This window comes from Helianthus annuus, chromosome 3, assembly GCF_002127325.2.
Source record: "Helianthus annuus cultivar XRQ/B chromosome 3, HanXRQr2.0-SUNRISE, whole genome shotgun sequence".
NCBI lineage: Eukaryota > Viridiplantae > Streptophyta > Magnoliopsida > Asterales > Asteraceae > Helianthus > Helianthus annuus.
Genome location: NC_035435.2, coordinates 161,802,925 through 161,825,255, shown reverse-complemented (window position 1 = coordinate 161,825,255; position 22,331 = coordinate 161,802,925).

Below are 22,331 nucleotides of genomic sequence, written 5' to 3'. Positions count from 1 at the left end.
TCAATTTTCAATCATTTTTAAAATGAGTCAGTTGATTTGTATTTACCAGTGTAAACTGACGTATTTTTCCCAAAAGGTTAAGTGCAGGTACTATACGAACTAGGCTGGCTGTTTCCTAAGAGCGTCCACTATAGTCTCGCAAGCTCGGACGACAAATAAACTGTTGAACAATTTATCTTATTTTTATTTGATCCGCCTGTGGATCCGTTTCAACTACTGTGATATTTATTATTACATTTTAATTAAAGTTGAAATGTATATATTTCTGCTTCCGCTGTGCATTGTTATATTGTGTTGTTTGTCTATGACGACGCCAACTACGTCACGTACCCCACACCGGGCCCACCGGTGACACGTGGAGATCGGGGTGTGACAATAGACCTTTAAATTCGTTTAGGGGTTTATCGCCACAGTCACAAGGCTTGGATGTATGCATTTTCACAATACCACATAGATGTTTGTATCAGTACAGCATGCATTTGTTCCACAAAACATAACTTTGATTTAAACCATGTTTTACTTCAATACCTTATTTTTGTGCATTTCACATATGGTTTAGTTGATATATTTCACTTACCATACATGATATTTTGGATACACATTACATGATTTACATTAGACATAAACATTTTGACATTTATATACACAACTCGTGATTTACATTAGACATAGACATTAGACATGGTTTTCACGCAAACATTTTGACATTTGATTATACATAAACATTTTACAATGGTGGTTTGGTTTGAGTAAGTGATTTAAGTAACGAGACGTGTGTAATATGATACAAGCATGGTGGATACGCCGCTGGTACTTCCTATATATAAGTGCTTGTATGGTATTACATATCGTAGCGTTATTTGAATCATTTCAATTTAGACATATAACATTTTTTATTTATAATAACATACTTTTCACAATACATTGTTTTACAAACAACTTATCTTATACAAACTCATTTTACTTGGCTATTCATTTAACCTTACATTTATTTATACATATCATCTGATCTTATCGTTTTTCAAATGATTTACAAGACAAAGCAAATTACAAGGTTCAAGACTAAACATTTTCTCAAACATAAGTCATGAATTCTATTTTCACAAACCTATGTATCTCACAGGCATTTTTATGCTGACGTACCTATTTTCACATGTGTTTCAGGTTATGTTGCATAGGACTTATCAAGATACACTTAGGCGGACTTGGGCCTTAGTGACAATAAAAGATGCAAGACTAGTTATTTATGTTATATTTCTTTGATTGTCAAGACATTGTAACTCTTTTATTCAATAAAACAATATTTCAATTTCCATGTGTTATGAAACAATGATTTTGTTACAACACTCCCCGACGTTTCCGCCACGTTTTGTTGTTCCATGTGGTCGGGGTGTAACAGTACCCATTTTAGTAAATAAGTTTTCCAAGAACACCTATTTGGGAAAAAACTCCAGGAAAACCAATCTGATCGAGAAGTACATGGTAATGAGCGGGTCGGGTGGTTCCCTAAATAAAAAACAACATATAATCCCGTCATCATACGTTTTTAGCAAGTATAAAATTTATGGTTTGATATATAACACTCACAATGGGTCCACTCTTAGCGCATAAGTAGAAGCCATTGTATTTAAGGAAGAGTGCTAAATTTAGTTTTTGTTTGTTTAGTTATCCCAACATCACAACTTTTTAAATAAAAAAAATATTAAACCTGGTGGAATAGTTGGTTTGGAAAAACTTGGTGTGATGTGTTTTCAGAGCCATAATGTAACACCTCGAAATTTTGTGTCCAATAATGTGTTAACACGTGTCATGAGTTTACACGTGGCATTAAATATTAAATAAAGGACTAAAGTTGACAAACCTTGAAAGTATGTAAATTCGAGGGTTATAAATGTCAACGAAGGGTAAATATACTGTATAGTAACCCTAATTGATGCTCGTACCTTCAAACGAATAAATCATGGATCGTACGGAGCGAAACGCGGGAGAAAGTGAGAGATTACAAGCTACAGGGGTTAATTGTGTCAACATGTTTAATTCATACCTCTGAGTGACCCTTTGACGAACCCGAGGCTTTGTAACAGTAAAATACGCTCACTAGAATATACTGTATAAATTTAGCGAAGTTCCGTTTTAAAACGAGAAAGTTATGATCAAATTCGTACGAGAGGGGTTAAAAGCGTCAACAATGAAAGTTAAGCCTTTTCGGATAGTAATTAAACTAACCGGGGACTTAACAATGCGGGTAAATGTCACGAGGCCCTTAATCGTAAATAATCGAGGGCCAAATCGCAAAGTTACCCCTTCAAAACCGAAAGGTCAGGTTAATCATTACAAAAGATTTGAAAATCTTTGAATTTAGCCCTCAGGCGGGCCGCGTTGAAGTTATGCATGAGCTAATGCGGGCCGCGCGCCAGAGGAAGACACGTTTTCTGACATTAGGATCCATGCGGCCCGCGTGTGAGTTGCTGAATCCTAATGCGGGCCGCGTACAAGTCCCAGATGCAGAAACTTTGGACAGATTCAATGATTTAGCTTGTGAACGATCTTGTGAGCAATAAATGAAGCATGGGCGCCCTCTACATGCCCCCTAGCACCCAGGGCCACCTGCTGAACATCCATGATGCCTTGTAGGTTGAGTTGTAATGATCCTATGCCAAGTTTTTCACTATAAAAGGACATACATTGTTGATAAGTGAAACACACCTCAAACCTGCATTCTAAACCATCTCTGGAGCTCTCAAGCACTCTTCTAACATTCTAAGTCGTGCACCAAGCTTCTGTAAGTATGCCAACCCTTTTATGGCTTAGTTTTTGCTTAGTTTAGCTTAAAAGTCAATCCGTCGTAATTAACGATTGACTTTGCGATAAATCACGAATGGTCCAGTGGTTTGTCGAATCAAAGATAGTTATATGATGGTAATCATGTGGGCATTAAACCCCTAAAAGGGCACCCTCTGATTCCCACTCTAACTAGTCCGAATGTCGGGTCAAACGTGGTTAGAAAAAGTCAACAGAAATGTCATTTTGCGATTTCTTGCATAATCTGTAATGTAGATGATATGTAACCTGTTTGAACACTCATAAAACATGATAATAAGTATATAAACTAGTCTAAGCTTGTTTGATCCGACCATTTTCTGTTTAGACCCGGTTCAGAGCCGAAAGACGCAAAAGTTTGACTTTTGCATTGACTTCAGTTCTGACCCGTTAAAGTTTGATTTAGATATGCCTTAGGACTCTCTTAGGACCAGGTTACATGATGGTATAACCCTCTGTGACCGGTTCGTCGTTTGTCCGAGTCTCTTACACATTTCCGTTAAATGCTTAAAAGTTGACCGTAACGCCCTTTTTAAATTAAAACTAGAATTTTGGACATGTGAAAGGATCATAACCTTGGTTACTGATTTCTAAGCATGTCCCTAAAATTTCATGTCAATCCAAGGTCCAGAATAGGAGTTATGCTAAATAGCGCAAATTGCGAAACTTTAGTAATTAAATAGCGCAATTAGCATAACGCCTATCTAAACCCGGATTTCGACACCAAACCTTTTACTCACTGATGTAAAATAATATTTTGGGATTTTTAAAGATTTTTAATTATTTTTAACCTGCTCATAACCTGCGGTTATGGCAACGGTTCGGTAAATACCGAATATACCCTTTTCGGCCATAACTTGAGTTCTACAAGGTCTTTTGACCCGATTCCAGTTGCTACTGATTTTAATTAATAAATAAAGTATTTTAGACTTTATAAACTGTTCGAGAAATTCATATTTCCTGTAGAACTCATAAACCTCTTTTATAATCTTTAAAAAGACCGAAATACCCCTACGGGGCATAATATGAACTTAAACTCGTTACGGGCATTATGGAAGGTATCCTACTGATACCACAACCTCTTTAAAGCATATTGACTTAGGAAAACAGTGTAGGACTCTTACGGTTACCCGTTGCGCCTTTTGCGCGCACGGTTCGGCTTATGTAACTAGTTTACATAAATTAGCCGAAACGGGTCAAACCATATTGTTTTGACCCCAAACTCCAGAGTATGATTACTATACCCATATAAAACAAGTCTTCAAACTTGTTGGGTCAAAATCACACTCCATTCACGGTTTTTGCCTTTCACGCGATTAAACCGTAACTATCCATTGAAACTGACCGGTCTAAGCCACGGCTAAATTAAAGACCCGTTAGGATTCTAATAGGTTAATTTAAACCTTCGTTCCAGTATAGGGGACCAGTAAAAGCTATCTGCAATTTATTTCAACTAAGGAATTATACTTGCAAAGGTAAATACTTTTTACTTATTTTCCGTTATACGGGCTTGGGTTACGGTATTTAAAATACCGCTTGGTCGGGCAATTGACCCCAACTCATTAGTAGTTGGGTATTATCAATGTGACCCGTTTAAAAACTTGTTTTGTTGGCTTTACGCCTTTGGGGGCTTAATGACCATGTCCCGGATATCCTTGGCAGCATTTACGAATGGCCACGACCTCGACATCCGGGTGTAGGCGTACACCCGGCATTATGTCCATGACAATAAAAGTGTAGCCGTTGGTTACCCGCCACGGTTTTATGCTATGTGGCGTGTCTATTAAACTTTAACCCGGCACGACCCGGGCGACCGAACGCATAGCAACATGTAATTCTTTACAAGATTTAATTATAGATTATCCCAAGTTATAAAGAGTTTGTGCCTTGTGCATTTAAACCAATTTTATTAAACATTTTTACAAAAGTGTCAGTTGAATGTATTTACCAGTGTAAACTGACGTATTTTCCCAAAAAGACTAAATGCAGGTACTATGCGTAATTGGCTGGGATTTCTCCTTAGCATCATTAGAAGTCTCGCAAGCTTAAGATGCCTGAAGTCTGTTGAACAATACTTTTGTTATTATTATTAGATCCCCTGTGGATTTTATTTCAACAATGGTGATACTTTGATATTACACTTAACGTTGAAATATACTTATCTTTATGCTTCTGCTGTGCATTCATATAATTGTGTGGTTTGAGTATATTGTTGCCAACTACGTCACGGTAATCCCCCACTGGGCCCAGTGGTGAGACACGTGGAAATCGGGGTGTGACAGGTTGGTATCAGAGCCAACACTGAGTGAATTAAACACTAACCTTTGTGTTTAATCTCAGTTACACAATTGCACGTACTTGAGTCTGGACAAGAACATAGGACAAATTCGAACTGTTATTCCAGTTTGTCTTTTTATTGTTTATCGTTATTTAAAGTTTTGAAAGCAGGAAATATGCCGCCTGCAATCAGACGAGGAAGAGGAGGAAGAGGCAAAGGGACGATCATTACTCACAATGATCACGAAGCTGGACCTTCGAACATGCGAGCTCCTTCCAGTACAAGGAGTGAAGAACCACAGAGACGAAGAAGAAACCTTTTGGAACCTGTGAGACATTCTACCTCGCATAGCTCAACACCCTCATACCGCCATTCGTTTGGACCAGATTCGGAAAATAATCCCAGTAACCCTCAACCATCCTTTATACCTCTACAGCGATCTGCTTCGCACCGATCTTATGGCGATCCTTCACCTTTCTTCATAGGACAGTTTAACCCGGCGGATTATGTCCAAGAGCCAATAGGGTATAACCCTTTAGGACCAGAGGATCACTTTTCTGAAGATAATGCAGTGGATATGGACGAGGATACAGACCCCGTCGAACCTGCAAGGGGTACTCCCAATCATCCAATCGAGATCTCGGATGGGTCATCCTTCCATGGAACGCCCTATCAAGGTCCCGACAGCTACCAGGCGAGGTTTGACCAATGTAATTGGTACTTTACACCTTCACATCATTACTCGCGGTTTGTGGCAGTTACGCCACCACCACCGCCACCGGTTCAACCAGTAATTCCAGATCCGCCAAGGCGTAGAAGATCAGGCGCACGGATGTCTACCCGAGGAGGGGAATTTCATTTCAGCACCTCTCGTCACTCGAGTGCTAGTCACTTTCCGTCAGTGCCTGAAGAAGAACCACAATTTGGTGAACCTTCGGGTCACCCTGCAGAGGTGAATTCTGCACCAGTTGCACCACCTCCGCCACCATTCGGATATGACAATCCGATACCAGCGTACAGCGCTTCCACGGCGTACAATCCGTTTGAGCAGCCGACTCACACGCACTACAACTATAATTATGATGCCGATCCATATGTGGTAGCGGAAAATTATAATGCCCTTCATGGAACCTCTTGGAGACAAGATTACTCAGCTCATGGGTATCCAATACCTCCTAGACCTCCGGTTCAGCAACCGTCGCAACAGCCACGGTTTTCTCCACCGGAGCAAGAAGAAATACTCCACCGCTTAAACCGGGTGGAACGAGACTTCGAACAAGAACGTAAGAGTAATCGCGGATTTCTCAAAGGCTTAGCAAACCTACTGAAGGGAAGGAAGAAACGAGACCATTAGTCTCCTTATGTAATATGTATTTGCAATTTAGTCCCTGCATGGACATTTATCGTATTTCAGTCCCTACGTGGACTTATCTTTTAGTCCCTACGAGGACATCTATCTTGTATTTGGTCCCTGCGTGGACTTGTTTTGCTATAAACCTCTGCGTAGGTAGTTATTTATTTAAAAGTCCCGCTTAGGGCAGTGTGTAATAATATTTGAAATTTATGGAATGTTATGTTATAAATTTAATTTTTGTTATTATTATATCTGAAATAAATAAAAAATCATTCCTTTTAGATTTAAATCTGCCTAAATAAAGAATCTTAAGAGTGAAACCTAGCCAGGTGTCTTTATAAGATCCGGCCAAGATGGTAAGACCTGATTAAAAGATTCAGATTTCCTGTTAACCTCTGTAATCATGTTAACGTTCATGGCAGATGTGATTCGTTAAAAATCGCACGCGTCATTCTTATATAAGAATCCTTCTAAGGATTCCAAAGCCCAAAATAATGATTTATGAATCATGGGTTAAATCATCAATAAAGATGATCAATTATTAAACATCCATTAGTGATGTAGTGCCTACGGGCCAAACTTATTAAACATCCATTAGTGATGTAATGCCTACGGGCCAAACTTATTAAACATCCATTAGTGATGTAGTGCCTACGGGCCATAATTATTGTCATATAAGACAAAAGACAGTGGTGGTCTATGACTCCCTGTCAGAAAGGGTAAAAGGACTACGGTTCAAACCTTCATACCTCGATTCTCTGTAATCTCGGCTAATATTATAAAAACGTCCTCGTGACTAGGCTTTTATGCCACTAGCAATATTGTTTGTAATTAGGATAAGTTATATTCAAATCCTAAATAAAAGTGAGTAACAAATTAACCAGATGTGGTCTCTGTTTACCATGGTTAATGAATTGCCATAAAAGATAGTTCCATAATAAACTCCTAAATAAAATTTTCGTTATCTTCTGTAACAGATTCAAGTTACCATGGCTGATCCTAGTGGAGAAAATAGCCACTCGAAAGAAGACGAATATGATAACGCCCAGGTTCATTTGACGGGTGCAGAACTGAAAGCTCTTGTCGACAATGCTGTTAAGGCAGCCCTGGATCGACAATACGAGGAGTATACTGAATCTCGGAGCAGAACCATATCCAAACCACCCTCAAAGCCGAAAACCCACTCAAAATCTCACAGCAAACCACTGTCTAAGCCGAAAAAGGACGATGATAATCACTCGTCCAATGAAAACAGTGTCCGTCCAGAAAAGGTATATACTGATGCATCCCGCGCCAGGGGCTGTACCTACAAGTATTTTGTATCTTGTAAACCCCGGTATTTCACTGGGGAGAAAGGAGCGGTCGATTGTATGACGTCGCTTGACGAGATGGACACCATGGTGGACATCAGCGGCTGTGCAGAGAAGGATGTGGTAGAGTATGTGTCACAATCATTCAAGGGCGAGGCCCTGGCTTGGTGGAGGTCGTTGGTTCAGGCCTCGGGAAAGGCTGTTCTATACAGCATGACATGGGAGGAATTCATTTCTCTCATCAAGGAAAATTACTGCCCTCAACATGAGGTGGAAAAGATAGAATCCGATTTTCTATCATTGGTTATGACGAACCTTGACTGTCAAGCTTACCTAACGAGCTTCAACACGATGTCCCGGTTGGTTCCGTATCTGGTAACCCCGGAGCCGAAGAGAATAGCTCGTTTTATCGGTGGGTTAGCCCCCGAAATAAAGGCAAGCGTGAAGGCCTCTCGGCCAGCGACCTTTCGATCTGTAGCTGACATATCTTTGTCCCTTACTCTGGATGCGGTCCGACAAAGATCGCTGAGGAACAAAGAGGCTGAAAAGAGAAAGCGTTAAGATGATACTTCACGGAGGTCGGGCAAGAAGCACCGTGGAAACGGTGATAACAAGAGAGGGTCGGAGTCAAGGAAGGATGGGCAACAGTCTGGTGAGAAGCCCAAGTGCAAGAATTGCAAGAGACATCACTTTGGAAAGTGTAGGCTCGAATCGAACTCGTAGACTCAGTCGAAGTCGTATGCTTGCGGGTTATGCAAGTCCAAGGACCACAAGACCGTGGATTGCAAAAAGATAAAAGATGCAACCTGCTACGGCTGCAGCGAGAAAGGGCACATTAAAAGCAACTGCCCTAAATATGCCAAGAAGCCTGAAGAAGCCAAGAAGACCAATGCAAGAGTCTTCAGGATGGAGGCGAAAGAAGTAATGCTAGACGATAACGTGATCACAGGTACTTTCCTCGTAAATGATATCTTTGCAAGAGTACTTTTTGATTCGGGCGCTGATAAGTCTTTCATAGATCATAAATTTTGCAAATTGCTGAATATGCCTGTCAAAACCTTAAATGTGAATTATGAGGTAGAGCTAGCAGATGGCACCATAGAAACGTCTCCACCGTGTTAGATGGATGTGTGATATCCATTAAGAACCACTCTTTTCCTCTATCTCTACTTCCCTTTAAATTGGCCGGTTTTGACCTGGTATTGGGTATGGACTGGTTATCTCACAACCAGGCCCAAATCGTCTGCAACAGAAAGCATGTGGTGATAAAGACTCCGTCTGGTGAATCGCTTACCATTCAAGGAGATACCCAGTACGGATTTCCTGAGCAAGTGACTATGCTCAAGGCTTCAAAATGTCTAAAGAAAGGTTGTGTCATTTACATGGCACAGGTGACTATTGAAGAGCCTAAACCGAAGATAGAAGACATTCCCGTCATTTCGGAATATCCAGAAGTTTTCCCTGAAGATCTACCTGGTTTGCCACCAGATAGGCAAGTGGAATTCAGGATCGATATCATCCATGGAGCAGCACCTATTGCTAGAGCACCTTACAGGCTAGCACCAACCGAAATGAAGGAGTTGAGGACCCAGCTGGATGAACTACTAGCTAAAGGTTTCATCAAACCTAGTTCGTCTCCCTGGGGAGCACCTGTCCTGTTTGTTAAGAAAAAGGACGGATCGATGCGTCTGTGCATCGATTATCGCGAGCTTAATAAAGTCACGATAAAGAATAGATATCCCTTGCCGAGGATCAACGATTTGTTCGATCAGTTACAAGGGGCAAGTTATTTTTCGAAGATTGACTTGAGGTCAGGCTACCATCAACTGAAAGTCAGAGATGAAGACGTACATAAAACAGCATTTAGGACTCGTTACGGTCACTACGAGTTCCTAGTGATGCCTTTTGGGCTCACTAGTGCACCGGCTGCGTTCATGGATCTCATGAATCGCGTCTGCAAGCCGTACTTAGATAAATTTGTCATCGTTTTCATCGACGACATTCTTATCTACTCTAAGAACCAAGCTGACCATGAGAAACACCTTCGTTGTATTCTCAAACTCCTGCATAATGAGAAACTCTATGCCAAATTCTCCAAGTGCGAATTTTGGCTACGAGAAGTCCAATTTCTAAGACACGTTGTCAGCGAACGTGGTATCCAGGTGGATCCCGCTAAAGTTGAAGCTGTCATGAATTGGCAAGAGCCAAAGACGCCTACAGAGATTCGTAGTTTCCTGGGTTTAGCAGGATATTACAGGCGTTTCATTGAAAACTTTTCAAGGATTGTTGTGCCCTTAACTTCCCTGACCAAGAAGAAGATAAAATTTGTTTGGGGTCCTAAGCAGCAAGAGTCCTTTGATATTCTAAAGCAAAAGCTGAGCAACGCTCCTGTGCTGACATTACCTGAAGGTACCGAAGAGTTCGTAGTTTACTGCGACGCATCACACACTGGCATGGGATGTGTACTCATGCAGAAAGGCAAGGTTATTGCCTATGCTTCGAGACAGTTAAAGGTGCACGAGAAGAATTACACCACCCATGACTTGGAGCTGGGTGCCGTTGTGTTCGCACTAAAACTGTGGAGGCATTATCTGTATGGTATCAAGTTTGTGATCTATTCTGATCATAGGAGCCTTCAACATCTGTTTAATCAGAAGGAGTTAAACATGAGGCAACGCCGTTGGATGGAGACTTTAAATGATTATGATTGTGAAATCAGATATCATCCCGGCAAAGCGAATGTAGTCGCTGATGCCTTAAGTCGAAAGGAAAGGGTGAAACCTATCCGAATCAATGCCAAGAGCATTGAAGTCAAGAATAATTTGATTGAAAGGTTGTTAGCTGCACAGAGAGAAGCTGTGTTGGAAGCTAACTATCCTAAAGAGAAGCTGGGAGTAACTGAGGAGCAGTTAACTCTTAGCAAGGACGGAATTTTACGATTGAATGGACGAATATGGGTTCCAATTTATGGAGGACTACGAGATGTTATCCTCCAGGAAGCCCATAGTTCCAAATATTCTGTTCACCCGGGAGTTGATAAGATGTATCAGGATCTAAAGGCAAATTATTGGTGGATAGGCTTGAAAAAGTCTGTAGCCGCTTATGTAGCCAAATGCTTAACTTGTGCGCAAGTCAAAGCTGAGCATCAAAAGCCGTTTGGCTTGCTACAACAGCCTGAACTTCCCGAATGGAAGTGGGAATGTGTAACTATGGATTTTATTACCAAGTTACCCAAGACGAGGAAAGGAAATGACACAATATGGGTTATAGTCGACAGACTGACTAAGTCAGCTCATTTCTTACCCGTCAAGGAGACTTATAGCTCCGACATGTTAGCCCAGTTATACGTTGATAAGATTGTAGCCTTACATGGCATACCTGTGTCTATTATCTCCGACAGAGATACTAGATACACGTCTCATTTCTGGAAAAGCTTCCAGCAATCTTTGGGCACCCGTTTGAATTTTAGTACGGCTTACCATCCTCAGACAGACGGTCAGAGTGAGCGTACTATTCAAACGTTAGAAGACATGCTACGTGCATGTGCTATCGATTTGGGTGGTAGTTGGGATAAGAACCTACCACTAATCGAATTCTCCTACAACAATAGCTACCATACCAGCATTAAGGCTGCGCCTTTCGAGGCATTATACGGTAGAAAGTGTAGATCGCCTGTTTGTTGGGCGGAAGTTGGAGATGTCCAATTATCAGGACCAGAGATAGTCTTCGAAATGACGGACAAGATTGTCCAGATTCGAGACCGTCTCAAAGCTGCCCGAGATAGGCAGAAGAGTTACACAGATCCAAAGCGTAAAGATTTTCACTTCGAAGTAGGTGAAAAAGTGTTACTTAAAGTATCACCCTGGAAGGGGGTGATGCGTTTCGGTAAGAAAGGAAACTAAGCCCGAGATACATAGGACCTTTCGAGGTTATTGAACGTGTCGGGTCCGTTGCCTATAAGTTAAACTTACCAGAAGAGCTCAATGGAATTCACAATGTGTTCCACATCTGCAATCTAAAGAAGTGCTTCGCTGATGAATCACTGGTGATACCACACACAGATGTGCATATAGATGAGAGCTTGAAATTTGTGGAAAAACCTTTGTCGATTGAAGATCGACAAGTAAATAAGCTTCGGAGGAAGCATGTACCTATTGTTAAGGTCAAGTGGGATGCCCGTAGAGGTCCCGAATTCACGTGGGAGGTTGAAGCCACGATGAAAGAAAAATACCCTTATTTGTTTGAGTAAATCTCGGGTCGAGATTTATTTTAAGGGGGTGAGGATGTAACACCTCGAAATTTTGTGTCCAATAATGTGTTAACACGTGTCATGAGTTTACACATGGCATTAAATATTAAATAAAGGACTAAAGTTGACAAACCTTGAAAGTATGTAAATTCGAGGGTTATAAATGTCAACGAAGGGTAAATATACTGTATAGTAACCCTAATTGATGCTCGTACCTTCAAACGAATAAATCATGGATCGTACAGAGCGAAACGCGGGAGAAAGTGAGAGATTACAAGCTACAGGGGTTAATTGTGTCAACATGTTTAATTCATACCTCTGAGTGACCCTTTTACGAACCCGAGGCTTTGTAACAGTAAAATACGCTCACTAGAATATACTGTATAAATTTCGCGAAGTTCCGTTTTAAAACGAGAAAGTTATGATCAAATTCGTACGAGAGGGGTTAAAAGCGTCAACAATGAAAGTTAAGGCTTTTCGGATAGTAATTAAACTAACCGGGGACTTAACAATGCGGGTAAATGTCACGAGGCCCTTAATCGTAAATAATCGAGGGCCAAATCGCAAAGTTACCCCTTCAAAACCGAAAGGTCAGGTTAATCATTACAAAAGATTTGAAAATCTTTGAATTTAGCCCTCAGGCGGGCCGCGTTGAAGTTATGCATGAGCTAATGCGGGCCGCGCGCCAGAGGAAGACACGTTTTCTGACATTAGGATCCATGCGGCCCGCGTGTGAGTTGCTGAATCCTAATGCGGGCCGCGTACAAGTCCCAGATGCAGAAACTTTGGACAGATTCAATGATTTAGCTTGTGAACGATCTTGTGAGCAATAAATGAAGCATGGGCGCCCTCTACATGCCCCCTAGCACCCAGGGCCACCTGCTGAACATCCATGATGCCTTGTAGGTTGAGTTGTAATGATCCTATGCCAAGTTTTTCACTATAAAAGGACATACATTGTTGATAAGTGAAACACACCTCAAACCTGCATTCTAAACCATCTCTGGAGCTCTCAAGCACTCTTCTAACATTCTAAGTCGTGCACCAAGCTTCTGTAAGTATGCCAACCCTTTTATGGCTTAGTTTTTGCTTAGTTTAGCTTAAAAGTCAATCTGTCGTAATTAACGATTGACTTTGCGATAAATCACGAATGGTCCAGTGGTTTGTCGAATCAAAGATAGTTATATGATGGTAATCATGTGGGCATTAAACCCCTAAAAGGGCACCCTCTGATTCCCACTCTAACTAGTCCGAATGTCGGGTCAAACGTGCTTAGAAAAAGTCAACAGAAATGTCATTTTGCGATTTCTTGCATAATCTGTAATGTAGATGATATGTAACCTGTTTGAACACTCATAAAACATGATAATAAGTATATAAACTAGTCTAAGCTTGTTTGATCCGACCATTTTCTGTTTAGACCCGGTTCGGAGCCGAAAGTCGCAAAAGTTTGACTTTTGCATTGACTTCAGTTCTGACCCGTTAAAGTTTGATTTAGATATGCCTTAGGACTCTCTTAGGACCAGGTTACATGATGGTATAACCCTCTGTGACCGGTTCGTTGTTTGTCCGAGTCTCTTACACATTTCCGTTAAATGCTTAAAAGTTGACTGTAACGCCCTTTTTAAATTAAAACAAGAATTTCGGACATGTGAAAGGATCATAACCTTGGTTACTGATTTCTAAGCATGTCCCTAAAATTTCATGTCAATCCAAGGTCCAGAATAGGAGTTATGCTAAATAGCGCAAATTGCGAAACTTTAGTAATTAAATAGCGCAATTAGCATAACGCCTATCTAAACCCGGATTTCGACACCAAACCTTTTACTCACTGATGTAAAATAATATTTTGGGATTTTTAAAGATTTTTAATTATTTTTAACCTGCTCATAACCTGCGGTTATGGCAACGGTTCGGTAAATACCGAATATACCCTTTTCGGCCATAACTTGAGTTCTACAAGGTCTTTTGACCCGATTCCAGTTGCTACTGATTTTAATTAATAAATAAAGTATTTTAGACTTTATAAACTGTTCAGGAAACTCAGATTTCCTGTAGAACTCATAAACCTCTTTTATAATCTTTAAAAAGATCGAAATACCCCTACGGGGCATAATATGAACTTAAACTCGTTACGGGCATTATGGAAGGTATCCTACTGATACCACAACCTCTTTAAAGCATATTGACTTAGGAAAACAGTGTAGGACTCTCACGGTTACCCGTTGCGCCTTTTGCGCGCACGGTTCGGCTTATGTAACTAGTTTACATAAATTAGCCGAAACGGGTCAAACCATATTGTTTTGACCCCAAAATCCAGAGTATGATTACTATACCCATATAAAACAAGTCTTCAAACTTGTTGGGTCAAAATCACACTCCATTCACGGTTTTCGCCTTTCACGCGATTAAACCGTAACTATCCATTGAAACTGACCGGTCTAAGCCACGGCTAAATTAAAGACCCGTTAGGATTCTAATAGGTTAATTTAAACCTTCGTTCCAGAATAGGGGACCAGTAAAAGCTATCTGCAATTTATTTCAACTAAGGAATTATACTTGCAAAGGTAAATACTTTTAACTTATTTTCCGTTATACGGGCTTGGGTTACGGTATTTAAAATACCGCTTGGCCGGGCAATTGACCCCAACTCATTAGTAGTTGGGTATTATCAATGTGACCCGTTTAAAAACTTGTTTTGTTGGCTTTACGCCTTTGGGGGCTTAATGACCATGTCCCGGATATCCTTGGCAGCATTTACGAATGGCCACGACCTCGACATCCGGGTGTAGGCGTACACCCGGCATTATGTCCTGACAATAAAAGTGTAGCCGTTGGTTACCCGCCACGGTTTTATGCTATGTGGCGTGTCTATTAAACTTTAACCCGGCACGACCCGGGCGACCGAACGCATAGCAACATGTAATTCTTTACAAGATTTAATTATAGATTATCCCAAGTTATAAAGAGTTTGTGCCTTGTGCATTTAAACCAATTTTATTAAACATTTTTACAAAAGTGTCAGTTGAATGTATTTACCAGTGTAAACTGACGTATTTTCCCAAAAAGACTAAATGCAGGTACTATGCGTAATTGGCTGGGATTTCTCCTTAGCATCATTAGAAGTCTCGCAAGCTTAAGATGCCTGAAGTCTGTTGAACAATACTTTTGTTATTATTATTAGATCCCCTGTGGATTTTATTTCAACAATGGTGATACTTTGATATTACACTTAACGTTGAAATATACTTATTTTATGCTTCTGCTGTGCATTCATATAATTGTGTGGTTTGACTATATTGTTGCCAACTACGCCACGGTAATCCCCCACTGGGCCCACCGGTGAGACACGTGGAAATCGGGGTGTGACAGGTTGGTATCAGAGCCAACATTGAGTGAATTAAACACCAACCTTTGTGTTTAATCTCAGTTACACAATTGCACATACTTGAGTCTAGACAAGAACATAGGACAAATTCTGTTATTCCAATTTGTCTTTTTATTGTTTATCGTTATTTAAAGTTTTGAAAGCAGGAAATATGCCGCCTGCAATCAGACGAGGAAGAGGAGGAAGAGGCAAAGGGACGATCATTACTCACAATGATCACGAAGCTGGACCTTCGAACATGCGAGCTCCTTCCAGTACAAGGAGTGAAGAACCACAGAGACGAAGAAGAAACCTTTTTGAACCTGCGAGACATTCTACCTCGCATAGCTCAACACCCTCATACCGCCATTCGTTTGGACCAGATTCGGAAAATAATCCCAGTAACCCTCAACCATCCTTTATACCTCTACAGCGATCTGCTTCGCACCGATCTTATGGCGATCCTTCACCTTTCTTCATAGGACAGTTTAACCCGGCGGATTATGTCCAAGAGCCAATAGGGTATAACCCTTTAGGACCAGAGGATCACTTTTCTGAAGATAATGCAGAGGATATGGACGAGGATACAGACCCCGTCGAACCTGCAAGGGGTACTCCCAATCATCCAATCGAGATCTCGGATGGGTCATCCTTCCATGGAACGCCCTATCAAGGTCCCGACAGCTACCAGGCGAGGTTTGACCAATGTAATTGGTACTTTACACCTTCACATCATTACTCGCGGTTTGTGGCAGTTACGCCACCACCACCGCCACCGGTTCAACCAGTAATTCCAGATCCGCCAAGGCGTAGAAGATCAGGCGCACGGATGTCTACCCGAGGAGGGGAATTTCATTTCAGCACCCCTCGTCACTCGAGTGCTAGTCACTTTCCGTCAGTGCCTGAAGAAGAACCACAATTAGGTGAACCTTCGGGTCACCCTGCAGAGGTGAATTCTGCACCAGTTGCACCACCTCCGCCACCATTCGGATATGACAATCCGATACCAGCGTACGGCGCTTCCACGACGTACAATCCGTTTGAGCAGCCGACTCACACGCACTACAACTATAATTATGATGCCGATCCATATGTGGTAGCGGAAAATTATAATGCCCTTCATGGAACCTCTTGGAGACCAGATTACTCAGCTCATGGGTATCCAATACCTCCTAGACCTCCGGTTCAGCAACCGTCGCAACAGCCACGTTTTTCTCCACCGGAGCAAGAAGAAATACTCCACCGCTTAAACCGGGTGGAACGAGACTTCGAACAAGAACGTAAGAGTAATCGCGGATTTCTCAAAGGCTTAGCAAACCTACTGAAGGGAAGGAAGAAACGAGACCATTAGTCTCCTTATGTAATGTGTATTTGCAATTTAGTCCCTGCGTGGACATTTATCGTATTTCAGTCCCTACGTGGACTTATCTTTTAGTCCCTACGAGGATATCTATCTTGTATTTGGTCCCTGCGTGGACTTGTTTTGCTATAAACCTCTGCGTAGGTAGTTATTTATTTAAAAGTCCCGCTTAGGGCAGCGTGTAATCATATTTGAAATTTATGGAATGTTATGTTATAAATTTCATTTTTGTTATTATTATATCTGAAATAAATCAAAAATCATTCCTTTTAAATTTAAATCTGCCTAAATAAAGAATCTTAAGAGTGAAACCTAGCCAGGTGTCTTTATAAGATCCGGCCAAGATGGTAAGACCTGATTAAAAGATTCAGATTTCCTGTTAACCTCTGTAATCATGTTAACGTTCATGGCAGATGTGATTCGTTAAAAATCGCACGCATCATTCTTATATAAGAATCCTTCTAAGGATTCCAAAGCCCAAAATAATGATTTATGAATCATGGGTTAAATCGTCAATAAAGATGATCAATTATTAAACATCCATTAGTGATGTAGTGCCTACGGGCCAAACTTATTAAACATCCATTAGTGATGTAATGCCTACGGGCCAAACTTATTAAACATCCATTAGTGATGTAGTGCCTACGGGCCATAATTATTGTCATATAAGACAAAAGACAGTGGTGGTCTATGACTCCCTGTCAGAAAGGGTAAAAGGACTACGGTTCAAACCTTCATACCTCGATTCTCTGTAATCTCGGCTAATATTATAAAAACGTCCTCGTGACTAGGCTTTTATGCCACTAGCAATATTGTTTGTAATTAGGATAAGTTATATTCAAATCCTAAATAAAAGTGAGTAACAAATTAACCAGATGTGGTCTCTGTTTACCATGGTTAATGAATTGCCATTAAAGACAGTTCCATAATAAACTCCTAAATAAAATTTTCGTTATCTTCTGTAACAGATTCAAGTTACCATGGCTGATCCTAGTGGAGAAAATAGCCACTCGAAAGAAGACGAATATGATAACGCCCAGGTTCATTTGACGGGCGCAGAACTGAAAGCTCTTGTCGACAATGCTGTTAAGGCAGCCCTGGATCGACAATACGAGGAGTATACTGAATCTCGGAGCAGAACCATATCCAAACCACCCTCAAAGCCGAAAACCCACTCAAAATCTCATAGCAAACCACTGTCTAAGCCGAAAAAGGATGATGATAATCACTCGTCCAATGAAAACAGTGTCCGTCCAGAAAAGGTATATACTGATGCATCCCGCGCCAGGGGCTGTACCTACAAGTATTTTGTATCTTGTAAACCCCGAGATTTCACTGGGGAGAAAGGAGCGGTCGATTGTATGACGTGGCTTGACGAGATGGACACTGTGGTGGACATCAGCGGCTGTGCAGAGAAGGATGTGGTAAAGTATGTGTCACAAACATTCAAGGGCGAGGCCCTGGCTTGGTGGAGGTCGTTGGTTCAGGCCTCGGGAAAGGCTGTTCTATACAGCATGACATGGGAGGAATTCATTTCTCTCATCAAGGAAAATTACTGCCCTCAACATGAGGTCGTTGAAGAGCCTAAACCGAAGATAGAAGACATTCCCGTCATTTCGGAATATCCAGAAGTTTTCCCTGAAGATCTACCTGGTTTGCCACCAGATAGGCAAGTGGAATTCAGGATCGATATCATCCCTGGAGCAGCACCTATTGCTAGAGCACCTTACAGGCTAGCGCCAACCGAAATGAAGGAGTTGAGGACCCAGCTGGATGAACTACTAGCTAAAGGTTTCATCAAACCTAGTTCGTCTCCCTGGGGAGCACCTGTCTTGTTTGTTAAGAAAAAGGACGGATCGATGCATCTGTGCATCGATTATCGCGAGCTTAATAAAGTCACGATAAAGAATAGATATCCCTTACCGAGGATCGACGATTTGTTCGATCAGTTACAAGGGGCAAGTTATTTTTCGAAGATTGACTTGAGGTCAGGCTACCATCAACTAAAAGTCAGAGATGAAGACGTACATAAAACAACATTTAGGACTCGTTACGGTCACTACGAGTTCCTAGTGATGCCTTTTGGGCTCACTAATGCACCGGCTGCGTTCATGGATCTCATGAATCGCGTCTGCAAGCCGTACTTAGATAAATTTGTCATCGTTTTCATCGACGACATTCTTATCTACTCTAAGAACCAAGCTGACCATGAGAAACACCTTCGTTGTATTCTCAAACTCCTGCATAATGAGAAACTCTATGCCAAATTCTCCAAGTGCGAATTTTGGCTACGAGAAGTCCAATTTCTAAGACACGTTGTCAGCGAACGTGGTATCCAGGTGGATCCCGCTAAAGTTGAAGCTGTCATGAATTGGCAAGAGCCAAAGACGCCTACAGAGATTCGTAGTTTCCTGGGGTTAGCAGGATATTACAGGCGTTTCATTGAAAACTTTTCAAGGATTGCTGCGCCCTTAACTTCCCTGACCAAGAAGAAGATAAAATTTGTTTGGGGTCCTAAGCAGCAAGAGTCCTTTGATATTCTAAAGCAAAAGCTGAGCAACGCTCCTGTGCTGACATTACCTGAAGGTACCGAAGAGTTCGTAGTTTACTGCGACGCATCACACACTAGCATGGGATGTGTACTCATGCAGAAAGGCAAGGTTATTGCCTATGCTTCGAGACAGTTAAAGGTGCACGAGAAGAATTACACCACCCATGACTTGGAGCTGGGTGCCGTTGTGTTCGCATTAAAACTGTGGAGGCATTATCTGTATGGTATCAAGTTTGTGATCTATTCTGATCATAAGAGCCTTCAACATCTGTTTAATCAGAAGGAGTTAAACATGAGGCAACGCCGTTGGATGGAGACTTTAAATGATTATGATTGTGAAATCAGATATCATCCCGGCAAAGCTAATGTAGTCGCTGATGCCTTAAGTCGAAAGGAAAGAGTGAAACCTATCCGAATCAATGCCAAGAGCATTGAAGTCAAGAATAATTTGATTGAAAGGTTGTTAGCTGCACAAAGAGAAGCTGTGTTGGAAGCTAACTATCCTAAAGAGAAGCTGGGAGTAACTGAGGAGCAGTTAACTCTTAGCAAGGACGGAATTTTACGATTGAATGGACGAATATGGGTTCCAATTTATGGAGGACTACGGGATGTTATCCTCCAGGAAGCCCATAGTTCCAAATATTCTGTTCACCCGGGAGCTGATAAGATGTATCAGGATCTAAAGGCAAATTATTGGTGGATAGGCTTGAAAAAGTCTGTAGCCGCTTATGTAGCCAAATGCTTAACTTGTGCGCAAGTCAAAGCTGAGCATCAAAAGCCGTCTGGCTTGCTACAACAGCCTGAACTTTCCGAATGGAAGTGGGAATGTGTAACTATGGATTTTATTACCAAGTTACCCAAGACGAGGAAAGGAAATGACACAATATGGGTTATAGTCGACAGACTGACTAAGTCAGCTCATTTCTTACCCATCAAGGAGACTTATAGCTCCGACATGTTAGCTCAGTTATACGTTGATAAGATTGTAGCCTTACATGGCATACCTGTGTCTATTATCTCCGACAGAGATACTAGATACACGTCTCATTTCTGGAAAAGCTTCCAGCAATCTTTGGGCACCCGTTTGAATTTTAGTACGGCTTACCATCCTCAGACAGACGGTCAGAGTGAGCGTACTATTCAAACGTTAGAAGACATGCTACGTGCATGTGCTATCGATTTGGGTGGTAGTTGGGATAAGAACCTACCACTAATCGAATTCTCCTACAACAATAGCTACCATACCAGCATTAAGGCTGCGCCTTTCGAGGCATTATACGGTAGAAAGTGTAGATCGCCTGTTTGTTGGGCGGAAGTTGGAGATGTCCAATTATCAGGACCAGAGATAGTCTTCGAAACGACGGACAAGATTGTCCAGATTCGAGACCGTCTCAAAGCTGCCCGAGATAGGCAGAAGAGTTACACAGATCCAAAGCGTAAAGATTTTCACTTCGAAGTAGGTGAAAAAGTGTTACTTAAAGTATCACCCTGGAAGGGGGTGATGCGTTTCGGTAAGAAAGGCAAACTAAGCCCGAGATACATAGGACCTTTCGAGGTTATTGAACATGTCGGGTCCGTTGCCTATAAGTTAAACTTACCAGAAGAGCTCAATGGAATTCACAATGTGTTCCACATCTGCAATCTAAAGAAGTGCTTCGCTGATGAATCACTGGTGATACCACACACATATGTGCATATAGATGAGAGCTTGAAATTTGTGGAAAAACCTTTGTCGATTGAAGATCGACAAGTAAAGAAGCTTCGGAGGAAGCATGTACCTATTGTTAAGGTCAAGTGGGATGCCCGTAGAGGTCCCGAATTCACGTGGGAGGTTGAAGCCACGATGAAAGAAAAATACCCTTATTTGTTTGAGTAAATCTCGGGTCGAGATTTATTTTAAGGGGGTGAGGATGTAACACCTCGAAATTTTGTGTCCAATAATGTGTTAACACGTGTCATGAGTTTACACGTGGCATTAAATATTAAATAAAGGACTAAAGTTGACAAACCTTGAAAGTATGTAAATTCGAGGGTTATAAATGTCAACGAAGGGTAAATATACTGTATAGTAACCCTAATTGATGCTCGTACCTTCAAACGAATAAATCATGGATCGTACGGAGCGAAACGCGGGAGAAAGTGAGAGATTACAAGCTACAGGGGTTAATTGTGTCAACATGTTTAATTCATACCTCTGAGTGACCCTTTTACGAACCCGAGGCTTTGTAACAGTAAAATACGCTCACTAGAATATACTGTATAAATTTCGCGAAGTTCCGTTTTAAAACGAGAAAGTTATGATCAAATTCGTACGAGAGGGGTTAAAAGCGTCAACAATGAAAGTTAAGGCTTTTCGGATAGTAATTAAACTAACCGGGGACTTAACAATGCGGGTAAATGTCACGAGGCCCTTAATCGTAAATAATCGAGGGCCAAATCGCAAAGTTACCCCTTCAAAACCGAAAGGTCAGGTTAATCATTACAAAAGATTTGAAAATCTTTGAATTTAGCCCTCAGGCGGGCCGCGTTGAAGTTATGCATGAGCTAATGCGGGCCGCGCGCCAGAGGAAGACACGTTTTCTGACATTAGGATCCATGCGGCCCGCGTGTGAGTTGCTGAATCCTAATGCGGGCCGCGTACAAGTCCCAGATGCAGAAACTTTGGACAGATTCAATGATTTAGCTTGTGAACGATCTTGTGAGCAATAAATGAAGCATGGGCGCCCTCTACATGCCCCCTAGCACCCAGGGCCACCTGCTGAACATCCATGATGCCTTGTAGGTTGAGTTGTAATGATCCTATGCCAAGTTTTTCACTATAAAAGGACATACATTGTTGATAAGTGAAACACACCTCAAACCTGCATTCTAAACCATCTCTGGAGCTCTCAAGCACTCTTCTAACATTCTAAGTCGTGCACCAAGCTTCTGTAAGTATGCCAACCCTTTTATGGCTTAGTTTTTGCTTAGTTTAGCTTAAAAGTCAATCCGTCGTAATTAACGATTGACTTTGCGATAAATCACGAATGGTCCAGTGGTTTG